This window comes from Perognathus longimembris, chromosome 2 (genome assembly GCF_023159225.1).
Source record: "Perognathus longimembris pacificus isolate PPM17 chromosome 2, ASM2315922v1, whole genome shotgun sequence".
Lineage (NCBI taxonomy): Eukaryota > Metazoa > Chordata > Mammalia > Rodentia > Heteromyidae > Perognathus > Perognathus longimembris.
The window spans coordinates 142,167,147-142,185,093 of record NC_063162.1 but is presented as its reverse complement, the minus strand read 5'-3'; the positions used below and the strand labels follow the sequence as shown (position 1 = coordinate 142,185,093).

The 17,947-nt window shown below is 41.7% G+C and overlaps 1 protein-coding gene and 1 pseudogene across 1 annotated transcript in view; both read left to right on the top strand.

Moving 5' to 3' along the window:
* The first annotated feature begins 6,577 nt into the window (after positions 1-6,577).
* Positions 6,578-7,173, top strand: LOC125345883 (annotated as a pseudogene).
* A 3,312-nt stretch (positions 7,174-10,485) lies between these two features.
* The window catches only part of Creb3l2 (cAMP responsive element binding protein 3 like 2), a 133,378-nt gene continuing 125,916 nt past the window's right edge, over positions 10,486-17,947 (top strand). Inside the window, exon 1 of the mRNA XM_048340286.1 lies at positions 10,486-10,514. The gene's annotated coding sequence lies outside the window, so the exon portion shown is untranslated. The remainder of the gene's footprint in view (positions 10,515-17,947) is intronic.

Sequence of the window (17,947 nt, the reverse complement as noted above, 5' to 3'; positions counted from 1 at the left end):
TGTTAAAGGCCTGCAAAGGTATATTGTTAAAAATTGCAAGATCTGTCAGCTTACCAATGCCCCCAATCAACAGATTACTAAAGGAGCTCGCCTCTGTGGGAATAGGCCAGGCGTGTATTGGGAAGTAGATTTCACAGAAATTACAAATATTTGCTAGTTTTTGTAGACACCTTTTCAGGATGGGTTGAAGTCTATCCAACAAAGCATGAGACTGCGAATGTAGTGGCTAAGAAGATCCTGAAAGAAATCCTACCCAGGAGACTAAACTCCTTAGAACCACGGTGGAAGGGACCCTAGACGGCATCGCCACTTGGGTTCATTGCTTCCACGCCAGGCCAGCTGACCCCTTTGCCCTGGATGACAACTACCGTGATGGAACATGGGAAGTCTCCAAGCACCCAACTCAGCCGCTTTGCCTTCGCCTCAAGACTGAGACTAAGGTTATAGGTTCCTGGCTAGGTAAGGTCTACGCCCCTGAGTCAGCCTGAAGAAGTTACAGAAGATGGATGATCTTCACCCATCAGCCCCCCTTTAAAACCGAGGGACCAGAGTTATTTTCGGATACTACTTTTGGCCCTACTGGCCCATGCCTTACCTCTATATCATCCCCTAGACATGCAAGCCATTGAAATGGACAGAATGGAGCCATGATTGGCTCCCAAGGTACCAAAAAGAAAAAGGGGGAAATGAGGTGCCAGACTTTGAAGTCAGGCCCCACCACGTGAACCCCATTTTAGAATCGAACCCTGAGCCAATCAGATTTGTACCTGTGTTCTAATCTTGCTTGCACAGCTGATTGTTGTAACCTTGTTCTTTGCCTTTATAAGCCCTGTGTAATCACAGCTCGAGGCTTCCTCCTAACCTCCGCTGTGTCGGTGGGTAGGACGAGGCCCGAGTTGGCAGCTCGTTAAATAAAGCCTTGCCTTGCTTTTGCATTTCGGAGTGTCTGAATCTCGGTGGTCTTCTTGGGGGTGGTCTTGCAACTTGGCACAACAAATGAATGCCAGGAAAGCAGTTCTCTAAGTCTTGTGCAAGCAGAGTATTATGGGAGCTTTCTTCTTAAAGCTAGTTTGTACTTTAATACCCATGGGCCTGAGGTGGATGGGTTTTATGGATTCCTGACATGCCCTCCAGAGCCCTTTACTAGGGCCCCAGTGCAAAAAAAAAATTCAGTGTCTGTTATACCTGTGGGAATCAAAACAGAGAAATTCAAAGGTCCATTACCAAAGCCAGTGATGGAGAACAGCCATCCCCAACAAAGATCTCTCTGCCCCAAGGAGAAGTTAAGTGGGGGTAAGGCAGAGACAGCAAAATGTATATATGCTTAGTTAGTAGTGGGGACATTAGGTACTGACCAGATAAAGATACAACTCAGGCTACACAGAGACAATGCTGTTGGGCACATACCTCTTAATTTAAACAAAAGTGACAGGAGCTGGGTGCTGGTGGCTTATGCCTGTAATCCTAACTTCTCAAGAGGCTGAGATCTAAGGATCGTGGTTCAAAGCCATCCAGGGCAGCAAAGTCCATGAGAGTCTATCTCCAATTGACTACCAGAAAACCACAAGTGGCATGGTGGCCCAAGTGGTAGAGTGTTAGCTTTGAGCTCAGGAACAACGTCCAGACCCTGAGTTCAAGCCCCAGAACTGGCAAACAACAACAACAATAAAAGTAGTCAGGAATACACATCCTGCTGCCTGAGTGTTTTGATACCTTGAGATGTCCTCTGTCAGATAAATGAGTCTATCCTATTTAAATTCAGCTTTGCACAAAGTTTCAGAGCATGGATACAATATACACGGTGCTTTCTGGGACTATCCATTAACTAAAGAGGATAAATGGTAAGTACCCAGCCTTCACTTTGAGCCTGTGATCTTTGACCTAAACCCTAAGGACAAGATTACCTAAAAGCATCTCATGACACAGGACAAACTTCCTCTCAGACAAGAAATTCCTTTTTCTTATCTCTTGGCAATAGGCAAAACTGTCCCTCCAAAAGAGTACAGCCCAGAGATCAAGACTGGCTGTCCCCCAGACACCAGTGACCAGGCAACTGTGATTTGCTCCCTCTCCACACTTTAGACACAGAGACTGAGCTAAGGCTGAGCACAGGCGCAGGCCTCTTTATGCGTATCTTTTGCCTGCCTGCTGTTCTCACTTCTTTGCATTGCCTGTAAAACCTAAAGTTCATGTCTGGTTCTCAAGAACACGGAAGACGGGCTGAAGTGCGGTCTTCCCGCGCCATGCCTAGGCCCTGCCATAAACCTCACACTGCATCTCTTTCATTTGGCATGTAACGTGACCAGTCCAACCTGAGGTGCTGATGCTTTTGAAGTTTGGCTCTGGGATCTAAAAACTCCAGTGGCTGTGTGTGTGTGTGTGTGTACGCTTGCTCGCACACGTCTGCATATACACAGTTCATAGGGCTTAGGTGCTGTCCTTGAACTTCTTTTGCCCAAGGCTAGGTTTCTACCACTTGAGCCACAGTGCCACTTTCAGCTTTTTCTGTGTAGTTTATTAGAGACAAGAGTCTGATGGACTTTTGTGCCCAGCTGGCTTTGAACTGCAATCCTCAGATCTCAGCCTCCTGCGTCGCTAAGATTACAGGCATGAGCCCCCAGTGCCCAGCTAAAAACCCCAGTTTTGAGGATGTAGTTTTGATTTGCCAAATTGCAAAATAATGGGCCTTTAGTCCAATTCCCAATAAAGGCTTAATTCCCATCAGGAACCTCATGAACATAACTTTTGTCCACATTTTTATCAGCAATCTGGCCTTCTGCCCCCATACCAACATTTCCCCTATAATCTCTGCGAGCAGTGTTCTCAGCTTTCTCTCACCTTTCTCCAGCATTTTTCAAACCCTTCCTAACACCCAGGTCCAAAGGGTCATGAGCTACACTGTCACCATCGCTTGAGCAATGACACCCCACTTTCCATGTCAATGTTCTGCCATTCAGCTTTGGATTGCTGCAATGAACAAGGCATGAAGGGGGAAGGGAGAGGGAGGGGGAGTTAATTTTGGATTCTGCTTTTTCAGGTTTCAATCTATGGTTGTTTTGGCTTTGTAGCATTGAGTCTGTGAAGGCATGGCGCATTTGCATACCCAAGTTTGTCTGCTCAATGCTTTAATATTTGGAAGACAAGAGGTTTTCTGTTTTGTTTTTTAAATGCTTTACATTTTACTTTTAATCTTGGTAAGAGTAGCATATAAAATACATTCCCCTTTTACTGCTTGAGTATAACTATATTCATCTAATTTCATAGACACATGTACTTCTTGACCTGCTTTGTCCTTTATTTTAATAACACACCCTATGCTTACAAAAAATAATCGCTGTTAAAAATATACTTTCTAAATACTACAGGGCGTCTGTTTCAATTGAGTTGATCATAGAGTACTTCTTAAGGACAAATCATTTAATATAAGGACAAGAGTTTTGAATTCTTGGGATACTTGAAGAGACAAAAGAAGTATTTCCTTCTGAGAAGGAAATTAGGTTTATTAAAGAGAGTTCCAGAGAAGGAGGAGGTCCTATCCTCTCATAAAGACCATTTGGGGGAACACAGGTTTAAAGTGAGGGGAGGGGCTTTTTATAGAGAGCTAGGAGGAGAGAAAGCACCAACGGTGGGAAATGTCTGTGCTGAATCAGGCACCGGAGCTCAATAACCATCTTTGTTACTCAGTAAATCTCTGTCTCTCTCTGTCTCTGTCTCTTTTATCTGGAACAACATTGCAATAAGAACCAACTGCCAATCTCCTAGGTCAGTGTCTGTAATAAGCACATTATTTTCCTCAAAGTGGAATATCCTTCATACTTTAGTTGAAGAATAGGATGAACAAATTTTATGTTGTTTTAGATGACATCCATCTCTGATATTATCTGAATGTCATCAGATAATATTGTCTTCCCCCCAAATGGTCTTTGTTTGGGGAACGATAGCTCCTCCTCCTTCTCTGTAAATCTAGAGAAAAGTTGGCTGATTAGTAAGTGTTTAATACATGAGCCTCTGGGGGACAGTCCAGACCCAAACTCTGGGGGTAGGTGGGCAACTTATCAGTGTGGTAACACTGGACAGAAGGCTGGTTCAAATACTGGACAGGATGGAATGGGGTGGCACAAGATTTCAACATACTATTTAGAGTGGTGCAAGTCAAAACTGATGAATTCTTTCTGGAATTTTCCATTTCACCTTTTCAGGTCACAGTTGGACTGTAAGCAATGGAAATCACAGGGAATGAAACTAGGAATGAGTGTTTTCTGTGAGTGCTACTACTATAGCCTCACACTACGGACTGTGGCTTTAAAAGCTGGAATGTGGAGGCTATTTAGCTCTGTGGTTTCTCTGGGGATTACAGGTGAGCATCTTGTCTGGATCTGGAATGTTCCTCAAAGACCCATGTGTGTAAAGGTTTCACCTTCATCTTGCTGATATTGGAAGGAGATGGGGCCTTTAAAAGGTGGGGTCTCATAGAAGAAAGTCAAGTCACAAGAAGTCTGCCTTGGGACAGATCTAGGGACCTAGCTCTTCTTGTCTCTCTTTGCTTCCTGGGTGCTCTGATAAACTTCTTTCCTCTTCCGTGAACTTTCACCATGATGCCAAAGCAGCAGGGCCAAGAACCAGGGAGTGAAACTTTTGGAATAGTGTATGTGTTTGTGTGTTACAGAAATTTGAACTCAGTACCACTCTACCACTTGAACCACTTCTCCATCCCTCTTTTATTTTTCTAGGATCTTGTACTTTTGCTCAGGGCGAGCCCTGAACTACGACCTTCCTAACTATACCTTCTGCACAGCTGCAATTATAAGAGTGAACCACTATGCCTTCACTAAGAGGAGTCTTTCTAACTTGATCCTGGCTAGTTTTGAACTGCTACCCTCCTGATCTCTACCTCCTGGGTAGCTGAGATTACAGGAATGCACCACCACAGCCGGCCTCCTTTATGTTATTATTGCTACAAATTGTGGTGGCATAGGTGTGGATACATTAACATAAATCTACAAATATTCATTTGCCTTTAAAGATCACACAGAAAAAGATTACAAGATAAAATATGCAGTGTTACTGTGTGTGTGTGTGTGTGTGTGTGTGTGTGTGTGTGTGTGTGTGTGTGTGTGTGTACCAGTAATGGTCCTTGAACTCTGGGTATTGAGCTGTTGCTTAGCATTTTTGCTTAGTGCTTATTCAATATCTCTTCAGCAATGCCTCTACTCCCAGCTCTTGGCAGGTTAATTGGAGATAATCAGATTTGTCTAAGCTGGCTTCAAACTGTGATCCTCAACTCTTGGGCTCCTGAATAGCTAGGATTATAGTGTGATCCACCAGTGCCTGGCTCGTATTACTGATTTTTATATGTATACCTGCAAATAACCTTACTGTTTGTTGTTTCTTCAAGTGACTTCCTTTCATTTCAGCTTGGAGAACTAACTGCCCTTTAGTATTTCTTGCAGGACATTCTTACTAATGTTTGCTTGTTTCTTCTGTAAGTTGTGAATGTGTTGGTTTCTCTTTTATTTTTAATGGTCAGTTTTGCCAGATTCAGAATTCTTAGTGGAAATTCTTTTTCCTTTTAGCACTTCTTGTTATTCTATTGCTTTCTCCTCTCTGGATTCTAAAGAAAAGCATGAGTGGTAGTCTTCCAGAGCATCTCTTGTACTTTGCTTTCTTGATTATTTATCTTTGGGTCTTGGCAAATTGACTATGTTGTATCTGTTCATCTCTCTCATGATTTTAATCATACAAAGTATTTGGGGAGAATAATGGACAGGGTGACATTAAAGTGCATTATACTCATAAATAACATGTTGAAATGTTGAACTGAAACCCCTTTGTATAACTACTTAGAGATAATAACAGTATCCAAAAGCAAAGTATTTGTAGGTCATTTCTTCCATTTTATTCCTTCTCTACCCTGGAATTCCACTCGTGTGCATGTTGCTATGTTTGGTGGTTTTTCTATTTCAGTTATGATGGTTCACATTTCTAAAGTCCCTTTTAGATTATGGAAAATATGTTCTGTTTTAGATTGTAGGTATGCCTGACATGGTAGAACACTAGACACAAGGAAGAAAGCCAAGCGAGAGCTCAACATCCCAAGTTCAAGCACCAGTACTGGTGTATGCGCGCACGCGCACACACACACACACACACACACACACACACACACACTGTCGTATTTCTTTGCAGAAGTTTTATATGTTCACACAGGCTTCGAGAATGCACTGAGAAACTTTTTACAACAGCTGCTTTCATGTCAAAGAGGCCTGCTCCAGTGATTCCTCGGCACTGGGCTGTCTTGGTTATTGTATTCCATCCAAATGTAGATTCTCCTTGCTGATCACAGATGATGTCAGTTTAGATCATATTGAGGATCTCTGAGTATTAGATTGTAAGACTCCAAGTCCGTTTAAATGTTATACTATACAGACATTTTTGTTTCAGGAGATGGTCCATCTGGCTACATTGTAGGTCTCAAGATCCTACTTGAACACCCCTCCCCCTCCGCCTGAAAGTCCGACTTGGAAGTTGCAGGCGAGCCAGCTGGAGGAGACCGAGGCAACTGAGTGGAGGTCGAGCCCAGGCCGGACTGTGAGGATCGGCGAGGGCGGACAGGCAGTTCACCATGGGTGGCTTTTTCTCAAGTATTTTTTCCAGTCTCTTTGGAACCTGGGAAATGAGGATTTTGATTTGGGGATTAGACCGTGCAGGAAAAAACCCACAATTTTATGCCGTTTACAGGTTGGAGAAGTCGTTACTTCTATTCCTACTACTGGATTTAATGTAGAGACAGTGACATAGAAAAACCTTAAATTCCAAGTTTAGGACCTAGGAGGACAGACAAGTATCAGGCCATATTGGAGGTGTTATTATTCAAACACAGTTGCAGTCATTTATGTGGTAGACAGTTGTGACCGAGACAGAATTGGCATTTCCAAATCAGAATTAGTTGCTATGTTGGAGGGACAAGAGCTGAGAAAAGCCATTTTAGTGGTGTTTGCAAATAAGCAGGACATGGAGCAGGCCATGATGACACCATCAGAGATGGCAAATTCACTTGCGTTTCCTGCCTTGAAGGGTCAAAAATGGCAGATATTCAAAACATCAGCAACCCAAGTCACTGGACTCGATGAGGCAATGGAATGGCTGGTGGACACATTGAAAAGCAGACAGTAGGGCTGGGGATATGGCCTAGTGGCAAGAGTGCCTGCCTCATATACATGAGGCCCTGGGTTCGATTCCCCAGCACCACATATACAGAAAATGGCCAGAAGTGGCTCAAGTGGCAGAGTGCTAGCCTTGAGCAAAAAGAAGCCAGGGACAGTGCTCAGGCCCTGAGTCCAAGCCCCAGGACTGGCAAAAAAAAAAAGAAAAGAAAAGAAAAGAAAAGCAGACAGTAATTCAATTACTCCAACTCCTCCAAAACAAAGACAACATTGGCAAACAGGTGTGCTTCACATGACTACACGTAAAAACGGATTGATAGCATATACAGAACTGACTGCAACATCTGTAATTCATATTTAAAAAAAACACACACAAGTATTTGGTTGGAGGGAGGGATAACTTGCAAATCACCTGAGTGTTCAATGTAATGTAAAACAGTTCTTCCTTACTCTGCTGTGTTAAGGTATGCTGTTTGTATAGAGTTCTTACTCAAATATAGTTCTATTAAAGAATGCACTTTTCTCAGGGGGAAAACCCCTCCTATTTTTGAATTAGTGGTTGCATCTTGTTTGTATAGACACTAACAGATATATTAACTGAGGCTTTTTTTCTCCCTTAAAATAAATTAAGTCTTCCTAAAGATTAGACTCAGTAGAGTAGGCTAGAAACATACTGTGACCAATAGCCTTCATTTACTTACCTGACCCCTGTTAAGCTTGATCATTTAAAAGCTTCTGGTTACAGCAGGCATGAGTATGATTCTGGTGGCTAACTTTACTGGCTGAGCTGTAATTGTCATTCTAAGTACTTTATAGACTTTAAAAAATTTTACATACATTGACTGAATTGATTCACACAGCATCCCTGTAAAATAGGCAGGGTATGTTGTTTAATAGTCCTTCATGGTTGTAGACTCAAGGTTTTGATAAGCTGGCTTGCCCACAGACATAGGACTTAAAGTAAGACTTTTGGGTCTAAAGCTTGTCTCATAAATTATACTATATATTTCCGAACATATCAACAGTGACAATATACAGAACCTAACTTGAATTATGGTAAAGTAGTCAGAGAACATTGAAAATAATGTCTGTATAAACTTAGTTGTTTATGGTAATCTTACCTGATCTGGTAAAAAAAAAAAAAAAGTCCTGGATGGTTATATTTGATGAAATTCACAACATAATAAAGAAAAAAATGACATTAAAGAAAACAAAAAAAATGTTAAGAAACAACAACAAAAAGATCCTACTTGCGACCTGTAGTAATAGGGCTCCACTCTGTCTGGTTCTCGAACTTTGCAGTACTCTTTTGGATCCACCCTGCATACACACCACCCGATGGGCAGTCTGAGACTGAGATATTTGTCTATCTGTCTATTCATTGTATGGTCTTTTTTTTTTTTTTTTTTTTTTTTTTGCTAGTCCTGGCATTTCAACTCAGGGCCTGAGCACTGTTCCTGGCATCTTTTTGCTCAAGGCTAGCACTCTGCCACTTCAGCCACAGCACCACTTCTGGCTTTTTCTATATATGTGGTGCTGAGAAATTGAACCCAATGCTTCATGTATATGAGGCAAGCACTCTACCACTAGGCCATATTCCCAGCTCCATGCTTTGGTCTTTGATATGCTGAACAGGATGCGATGAAAACACATGGGCAGTTTGGTGGCGGCAGTCGGGGTGATTTTAAAAGTCCATAGACACTTTGTTGGGGATTACTTCCCCCCCAGGCCCTCCATTACAGCAATCTTCTTGTCACTTTCTAGTTCCTCAGTACTCTCACTTCGATTCTCCATCTGAAAAGCTCCAGCTTCAGCAATGCCCACCCACAAGTGCATATATATCCTGGGCCATACAATGGAAGGCGGGAGCTCATGAAAGCACTGGAAGTGGATCCATCCTTTGGGGACAAAAGCTCCATTGGAAAGACTGGAAGATTTCCTTTCAGTACTTTTGACCTTTGAGAACTCCTCTTAACCCATGCCACAGCACCAACCAGGGGATTGCTTGGGATCTAGGGCTTGGAGAATAGAAAGGGGGGAAAAAAGATGGAAGAGTGATGTTTAAAATACAGAGAGTACCAAGTTAGGTCCAGCCACTCATTCCCATATGCCAATTAAACAGACACGATGAAGAGCCGACAAAGAAGAATTTAATTACATAGCAGCCATGAGAAGACAGCACTTCATCACACCTTCAGCCAACTTCTGGGAAGGTAGACATTGGCTTCAGGTTCAGTTGGGAGAACTAGGGACAGGAAGTGAGAAAGGTATGCAGAGTTGAAACCATCTCAAGTTCCAGGAACACCTTAGTTGACCATTAGCTCAGTCATTGTCTTTACGGAAGTTTCAGGGAAATCATTACTTTATTACTAGAACAGAACGGAAATACAGCAGTCTCCGGACTTTTTGACTGTTTTCTTTAGGATGATGAGATGAAGACGTTGCCTGTTTGAGGAGTGGTTTGTCTTCCACACAAAATGCTGAATAGTAAGTCTCTTTTTGTCCTGGAACTCAAAAGTGATTGCAAAGAGATTCCAGCAGAGAAGAGCTCAGAACAAAGGGCACAAGTACCAAGTCAGGAGACTTTAGGCAAACTCCTTGAGCCCAGCAAATGCATCTTTTAGATGATCTCTTACAAAGATTTTTGGATCAACTATTTTGATGATTGCCTACTTCAATTAGCTCGTTTCCTTCCTTCCTTCCTTCCTTCCTTCCTTCCTTCCTTCCTTCCTTCCTGTCCTTCCTTCCTTCCTTCCTTCCTTCCTTCCTTCCTTCCTTCTTTCCTTCCTTCTTTTTTCTTTTTCTTTAAATACTGGGGTTTAAACTCAGAGATTTTCCTTTGCTAGGCAAATGCTCAATTATTTTCAAAGAACTCTGAATTTGTGAACTACCAGTAAAAGATAAATCCAATGATATTGATAAAATGCTATAAGATGTTTGACTTTTTAACTGGAGATATGAACCCAAAGACTACTATCTTATAATTTCATGACATACAGTGTCAGCTGTTGACTCATAATACCTGATGAGATTTTATTACTTAGAGCTCAGAGCACATCTTTCTTTGTTTTCACTCTCTTTCAGAAGACTAAATCTCTAGGTTGTGACAATGGAAAGATGCCTTGGAGAGCATATGGATAAAAGCACATGTACCTGTGCAAAGTTAAAATTGGTACTTACTCATATAAACTTACCATAGAACAGTGATTGGGATCAGAGTGAAACTCCTTAATTCTATTACTGGGGTCATTAAGGGAAATACAATGGGGTGTGTGTGTGTGTGTGTGTGTGTGTGTGTGTGTGTGTGTGTGAGAGAGAGAGAGAGAGAGAGAGAGAAAGAGAGAGAGAGGAAGAGAGAGAAAGAAAGAAACTGTACTGGGGCTAGAACTTGGGGCCTCTTACTGTAGCTTGGCTTTTTCTGCTCAAGGCTGGTGCTCTACCACTTGAGCCATACTTCCACTTTCAGCTTGGTGCTGGTCAATTGGAGCTGTTCAGGCTGGCTTTGAACTCTAACTCCAAGGTCCTTTCACTCTCACATCTCAGCCTTCTGAGTAGCTAAGGTTACAGGTGGGAGCCACTGGTACTTGGATGCACAATATTTTAAAATTCTAGAAGCTCTAGAGTCTCTGAAAAGTTTGACAATCTTTAGGATATCTGTTATCTTGAGGTTTTTTTCTGTGCATTGAAAAACAGAAACAATTAGGGTGTGTGTGTGTGTGTGTGTGTGTGTGTGTGTGTTTATGCTGGTCCTGGGGCTTGAACTCAGGACCTGGGCACTGTCACTGAGCTTATTTTGCTCAAGGCTAGCACTCTATCACTTCAGCCAGCTCTAATTTTGGCTTTTTGCTGGTTAATTGGAGATGAGTCTCATGGACTTCCTGGGCGGGCTTTGAACCATGATCCTCAGATCGTAGCCTCTGTCTTTTGAGTTGTTAAGATTTCAAGCCAGAACCACCAATACCTGGCTAACAATGAGGTCTTTAAATAAAAGATAAACTTTTCAAATTTTGTTAATAACACTGAGAAAAAAAATTCAGTCCATCCTAAAAATAGGTAAAGAATGATAACAGTAGAAAAGAACTGTTAGCATTACCCTAGGCAACTGTGACTCTAGCCTGAAATTCTAGATACTCAAGAGGCGAGACCTGGAGGATCGTAGTTCTCAGCTAGACTGGTGAACTAGAGGTGTAACCCAAGTAGTAAGAGTGCCAGCCATGAGCAAGAAAGCCAATGGAGAGCTCAAGGCACTGAATTTAAGTTCCGGTATGGGCAAAAAGAAAAAAAGGAGGAGGAGGGAGAAGGAAGGAGAGGAGGAGGACAAAGAGGAGGAAAGAAAAGAAGAATGAACGAAAGAAAGAAGAAAACTGGTTGAATCCTTTTTGTGTTTTGTGGCCAACTGTCAGGTACAGTTAAGGTCAAGTAAATTAGCTCTCTTATCAATTAAGCTTGAAGAAAATGGCTAATATATCAAGAGTAAATTTGAATAAATGATAACAAGGCTTGCTTGAAAATCACATTTTTGTGCTTATGTGTAAACCATGAGTAACAAATGCATTGAATATGCTCAAAGGATGCATTGATTCTTGTCAGTTTTGATTACTGGTAGGATTCATAGGACCCAGTTTATATGCATGGAACAACTTTAGTGCAAAGAATGAATGCAGTAGCAGTCCCAGGAGAAGATGTACTGGGGGTTACAGAAAGCCCAGGTGCAGGCTTACCTTTCGTCTTTGAGTTGGTGTGAGTATGCTGTGTCTTCAGGTGTTGAACCACCACTGATGTGTGAATACTGTGGTAGTGAGCACTCCAGAGCCTGCTCTCTAGTGAGTGAATAACCATCAAAGTAGATTCGTCCACTGCATGGGATTAGCTCTATGTATCCCAAACCCCATGAAATCCACGTGCAGATTGTAAATCCAATGACCCATAGGAAACAGTGCTGATGGGCTAGTTTGTACCTATGGCTTTGAAACAACTCACAGATTTGTGGTATGTAGCATTATTTACCTTGTTAATAGAGTAGCCTGGTCCTCAAAATCAGGTTATTTCAGACCAGTTGAGATGAACTCATCCTCTACAAAGGAACTAACAGGGCACAAATCATCTCCTAACACAGAGAAATAATGGAGAGATTTTTTCCTTGTTCAACTAGGGCAAGAGAGTAGTTGGATTTGCTTCTTAAATATGCAAAGAAGAGATAATGTATTCCAGGCCTTTCATTTATTTCATAAATATATCACCATTTCTTCCAATTGATAAGAATATTTAAGTCTAGGGCTGGGAATATGGCCGAGTGGTAGAGTACTTGCCTTGCATACATGAAGCCCTGGGTTCGATTCCTCAGTACCACATTCATACAGAAAAAGCCAGAAGTGGTGCTGTGGCTCAAGTGGCAGAGTGCTAGCCTTGAACAAAAAGAAGCCAGGGACAGTGCTCAGGCCCTGAGTCCAAGCCCCAAGACTGGAAAAAAAAAAAGAATATTTAAGTCTAAAATCTAAGGGGGAAATGTTTTAATAACTACTAAATAAATAAAATTATTTTATCAGCCCCTTTGTTTCAACATGACTATGTTTCTTCTAAGCTAGAGAGTACAGAATTATTAATAGGGATATTCCCTATTATGCTATATGTATGCTATACTGTATATACTATGCGTTCTATATACGTATATACTATATGCACTAAAATATTTAACTTATGCAACAATGATTCTGAGATGAACTTTCATTTTCATTGATCAATCTTCCCCTCTCTTTCCCTTCTCTTCTTTTTTTGGTAAACAAAATAATTTGCACAGTAGTTACAAATTAATAAAAAAAAATTGGAGGACATTAAAGAGATCTGGTGATTGGTATATAATTAAAATAAATAAATATTTGTTATAACTATGAGTTCATACCAAAAGAAAAGCCATGATCGTTTAGTCATAAGGTTAGGGATTTTTTTTTTTTTTGGCCAGTCCTAGGCCATGAACTCAGGGCCTGAGCACTGTCCCTGGCTTCTTTTTGCTCAAGGCTGGCACTCTGCCACTTGAGCCACAGTGCCACTTCTGGCCATTTTCTGTATATGTGGTGCTGGGGAATCAAACCCAGGGCCTCATGTATATGAGGCAGGCACTCTTGCCACTAGGCCATATCCCCAGCCCCAAGGTTAGGGATTTTATTGTTTCCATTTTGATGGCATTGTGGTTACTCAGAGTGTCATGCTTGCCAGGCAAATGCTCTACCACACCAGCCACACCCACAGTCCTATTAAAAAGATTAAGACATTTTCAAGTCAAGATTTGGGAAGGGGGAGACCAGACTCCACAGCGAGTGTTTGCTTAAGCCATCATCATCAACATCATCTTCATCATCTTCATCTCTTCTCTCCTAAAGCAAATGTAAGGTTTCTAAATTGATATTAGCTCACAATAATTTGTTTTAAGATTTACTTGACAGAAAAATTAGGGAACCTTTCAGAAGGCATTCTATAAAGCTGCATTAATAAATTTGAAAGACTCACATGACACCAATATCTGTCTTTTTAAAGTCTAAAATTGTAACTCTAACCAAGTGAGTTTAACTGCCATTTATGTTTGTCTTATTTTTTTTTTTGCCTCAAGTTTTTAGCAAGATGCGATTTTTAAAAGACTACACATATTGCAAGTTTGATATTTTCAACTTTTTTGTCTTTTAGGTAGAATAGGGTAATTAATTTTCCTATAGCTCTTGTAGTTAAAATATTGTTTAAAATGTTCACTTCTGTTTAAAAATTAATTTGTAATTCTTTTAGGATTATGTCAACTCTATCTTTTCAACTAAGTTATTATGTTTCCTGATCTTGTTAAAATCTGAGTGTGTCTGTTGCCTAAGAAGAAGAGACAAAGGAGTCTCTCAGTATCCCAAGTCCCCTAAATAAATAAATCACAGCACCTTCATGTTTATGATGAAAAGTATTTCAAGGGTTCTTACAAAAGCAAGAGTCTTGGGGCTGGGAATGTGGCTTAGTGGTCGAGGGCTTGCCTAGCATGAGTGAATCACTGGGTTCGATTCCTCAGTACCACATACACAGAAAAAGCCAGAAGTTGGCACTGTGGCTCAAGTGGTAGAGCGCTAACTTTGAGCATAGAGAAGCTCAAGGACAGTGCCCAGGCCCTGAATTCAAGCCCCAAGCCCAACAACAACAACAACAAAAGAGTCTCGAGGCTGATGGAGTGGCTCAAGTCTCAAATGGTAGCAAACTTGCCTAGCAAGTGGGAGGCTCAGAGTTCAAATCCCAGTGCTACCAAGAAAAAAAAAGAAAAGAAAAGAAAGAAAAGCAGGAGAGTCTTACAAGGTAAAATTTTAACAATGATAAAGAAATAGGAGGAGATGTTTCCTGCTTTCCAGGCAGGAAATGGGAATAAACATCAAAATGATGCCTTTTTCTTTCTGAGCTGGGGCTCTAATCATCACAGACAACGGTTTCAGGTGAACCTGTTATGGAAGGCATGGACAAGATGAGGGCTGTTGATCATTCAAATGGAATCCAGATCTAACCCTAAACACAGGGACACTTGGTGGGTTACAGGACTCCCCGTAGCCATGTGTCTTCCCGTTCTGTCTCTTTACCCAATTCTGAAAAGCTGGCCACTTTTTAGTGTCTCAAAGAAGAGGGCAGAGGCAGACAGCTCTTTCTCTCTTGCCATTCTTAGAACCTAACACGTAAAAGGGCAAGGGGAAGGGAGATAGCTGCTCAGGTTTCTCCATTTTTTCCCTTACTGGTTCTGATTTCTGCATCTGGCCCCATTCATATTTATTATTTTCAGTGTTCCTGTCTCCATGTCTGTCTGTCCTTCTTCGGATCTGTCTCAACACTTGAATACCTCTGTCATGTTCAGATGCGCCTCTATTCTGTGTGTGTGGGGGGGGGGTGTTATGTTTGAATAGCAGTTTTTTGGGCCTGGGCTTTCTTAGATTTCGATTTCTCCCACTTGCCCTTTTCTGCATAATTGGAATAACAGGCATGGGCTCCCATACCCAGTATTTTTTAGTTGAGATAGACTTGAAAACTCTTTTTTTCCTGAGCTGGCTTCCCATCATGTTCTTCCTGATCTCCAATTCCTGAGGAGCTAGGATTACAGGAGTGAGCCTCTATACTTGTCCAAATAGCTAGTCTTTATGAATTCAAATTCACATATGAATTCAAATATATATTCAATGAAATATAATGTGTGGTGGGTAGGAAGGTCCCGAAGGCATGTGGCAGGGTAAGTCTAAAAATTTCAGCATATCTTCTTTTCATCTTGGGGGTTGGAAACTCTTTTTACCTAGTCTAAAAATCGAATCTAAAATTTAATCTAAATACCACCAGAGTTGGACTTGTACATACCAGTCAAAATTATAAAAAGCAAAGAAGCAATGCAAATAAGAACATGAGACAGGACTTAGCCATAGCCTTGTCAGAACTAGAAAGAACTCAGTTCTTTCCCTCCCTCCTTCCTTCCCTCCCTCCCTCCCTCCTTCCCTCCCTCCCTTCTTTCCTTCCTTCCTTCCTTCCTTCCTTCCTTCCTTCCTTCCTTCCTTCTTCCGTCCCTTCCTTCCTTCCCTCCTTCCTCTTCTTTCTTGTTTTTGTTTCTTCTGTTTGGTCTTTCTTCTCTTTTCTTTTTTCCTTTCTATTAAAAAAATAGTTTTATTTAAAAAGTGACCAACAATTTCACCAAAAATGACCTTTAATAATAACCAAGGAGAGAATAACAAGTAATCTTACAAAATATTTACAACTAGGTTAATTTTAAGTGATGCATTTTTAAGTATCTTTAATAGAAGCAAATAGGGGTTTGTTTTCTGTTTTTTAAAAAAATTATTATTATTATTATAAAGGTGATGTACAGAGAAGTTACAGTTACAGAAGTCAGGTAATGCGTGTATTTGGATAATGTGACTCCTTCCCTCCCTCTCTCCCAGTTTTCCCTCCCATCCCACCCACAAGTTGTATAATTATTTTCAATATAGTGTCCAGTGAGTACCGTTGCTGCATTTTTTTTAAACCACCCAAATCCAGAGACAATAATCGGAGATCCACGTGTGACAAAGGCTGGCATTTCTATTAATGAACAGCATCTTATGCACGCACACACACACACACACGTATATACGCCTTGGACTAGTGGTGAACCTGGGAGTGGCTTTGCTCAGTTGACAGGCCTAGAGCTTCTCCTCTTAGACAGAGTTGGGAGATCGCTGCCAAGAGACTTTCCATGACCCCTGCATTCCTTGTGCTTTGGTTTCCTTTGTCTTGAAAGTTTGGGTTGGATACCTGTTTACTCTGCACATGGGCATGTTAATCATTCAAAGAATGTTTGGAAACTGGTGTTACCCAACCTTTCTCTCATCCCCTTTTAGGGCCAGAGGCACAAAGATAAGTCTAACTGGGTTATGGTTCTGGCAGCTTTTTATTGTATTTAGTTCCAGATCCCTTCAAAAGGCACCTTAAAGTCTCTGGGGGATGTCGTAGACCTACATTCATTGTGGATTCTAGGAAATGTGGGGCCTTGAAAACATATTACACCCTGCAGAAAGAACCACCCTGAAGTAGGAGCCATCAGCTCTAGGGAGCCGGATTGCACTCTGAAGCAATTAGGATGTCTTCAGGAAACCTTGCACAACCAGAGGTGAGACGTGCAGCCAAACCACCCTTCAACTACGACTGCTCTAAGATGCTCAGCTTTGACTCCCCCCCCCCCCGCCCCAATTCATCTTCTATTTACACATAAAGCTCATGTTGCTATCCCAAAATGGGCCCAAAGGACTTTCTCTCGGCCTTAGATTAAAATCCTTTCCCGCCTGTACATTACTTCTGTTTGCTTTGTTTGGAACAAGTGGCTAGGCTTGATATGTTGGAATCCCCACGCCACTTCACGCCATCCCCAGGCAGGCCTCTGGACCAGAGACTCCAATTACAGATCCAAGAGCAAACCAAGTCACTAGGGAAGAATCCTCATGGGCTCTGCTTTCTGAGCCACTTTCTTGTTCAGACCATGCAGCAGATCCCAAACGTTGGGGAACTCGAAGCTCTCCGGCTTCCAACGTTTCCAAACACCCACTGACCAAGCAGTTTCTATCTAAGAACTGGTACCCAGCAAATCCATGCCTTCTATCAGGATGGGAGATGGCTGAACCCACACATTTATAGGTAATGTTTTCCTGTTTATAAACCAAAGGGAAAATAGTTCCTCTCACAGCAATAAGTGACAAGGCCAAATGGAGTCTGCAACTTGCACTTCCTTGCAGGTTTTGAGTAGTTAGTGGATGCCCCGGCCCCCCCCAAGGCACTATCTTCCTGTGCAGATCAAGGATCAGTCTCAGAAAGAAAGAAAAAAAAAAAGCCAGTTTACCCTTCGCTGGGCATGTGTGTATTTGTGTGGCTCACACTTGTTATCCTGGATACTCTGGAGGCTGAGAGATGAGGGTCAGAGTTCAAAGCCAGCCTAGACAGAGAAGTCCATGAAATGTGTATCTCCAATTAACCAGCAAAATGTTGGAAGTAGAGGTATGGCAAAAAGTGGTAGAGCACTGGCCTTGAGAGAAAGCTAAGAGTGTGAGGCCCTGAGTTCAAGCCCCAGTATCAACATACAAAAAAATAAGCAAATGCAATTCAGTTAGGGCAGGTTTTTATCAGTGATTCTGACCTGTCCTTGTTGGGGAAAGATTTTTGGAAAATTCAGGTGATGAATGTATCTGAACCAGCCTTGAGTGAAATGCTGTGCAAAAGAAGCCCTTTTACAAATGTTTGGTGCTGGTTCTAGGGCTTGAACTCGGGGC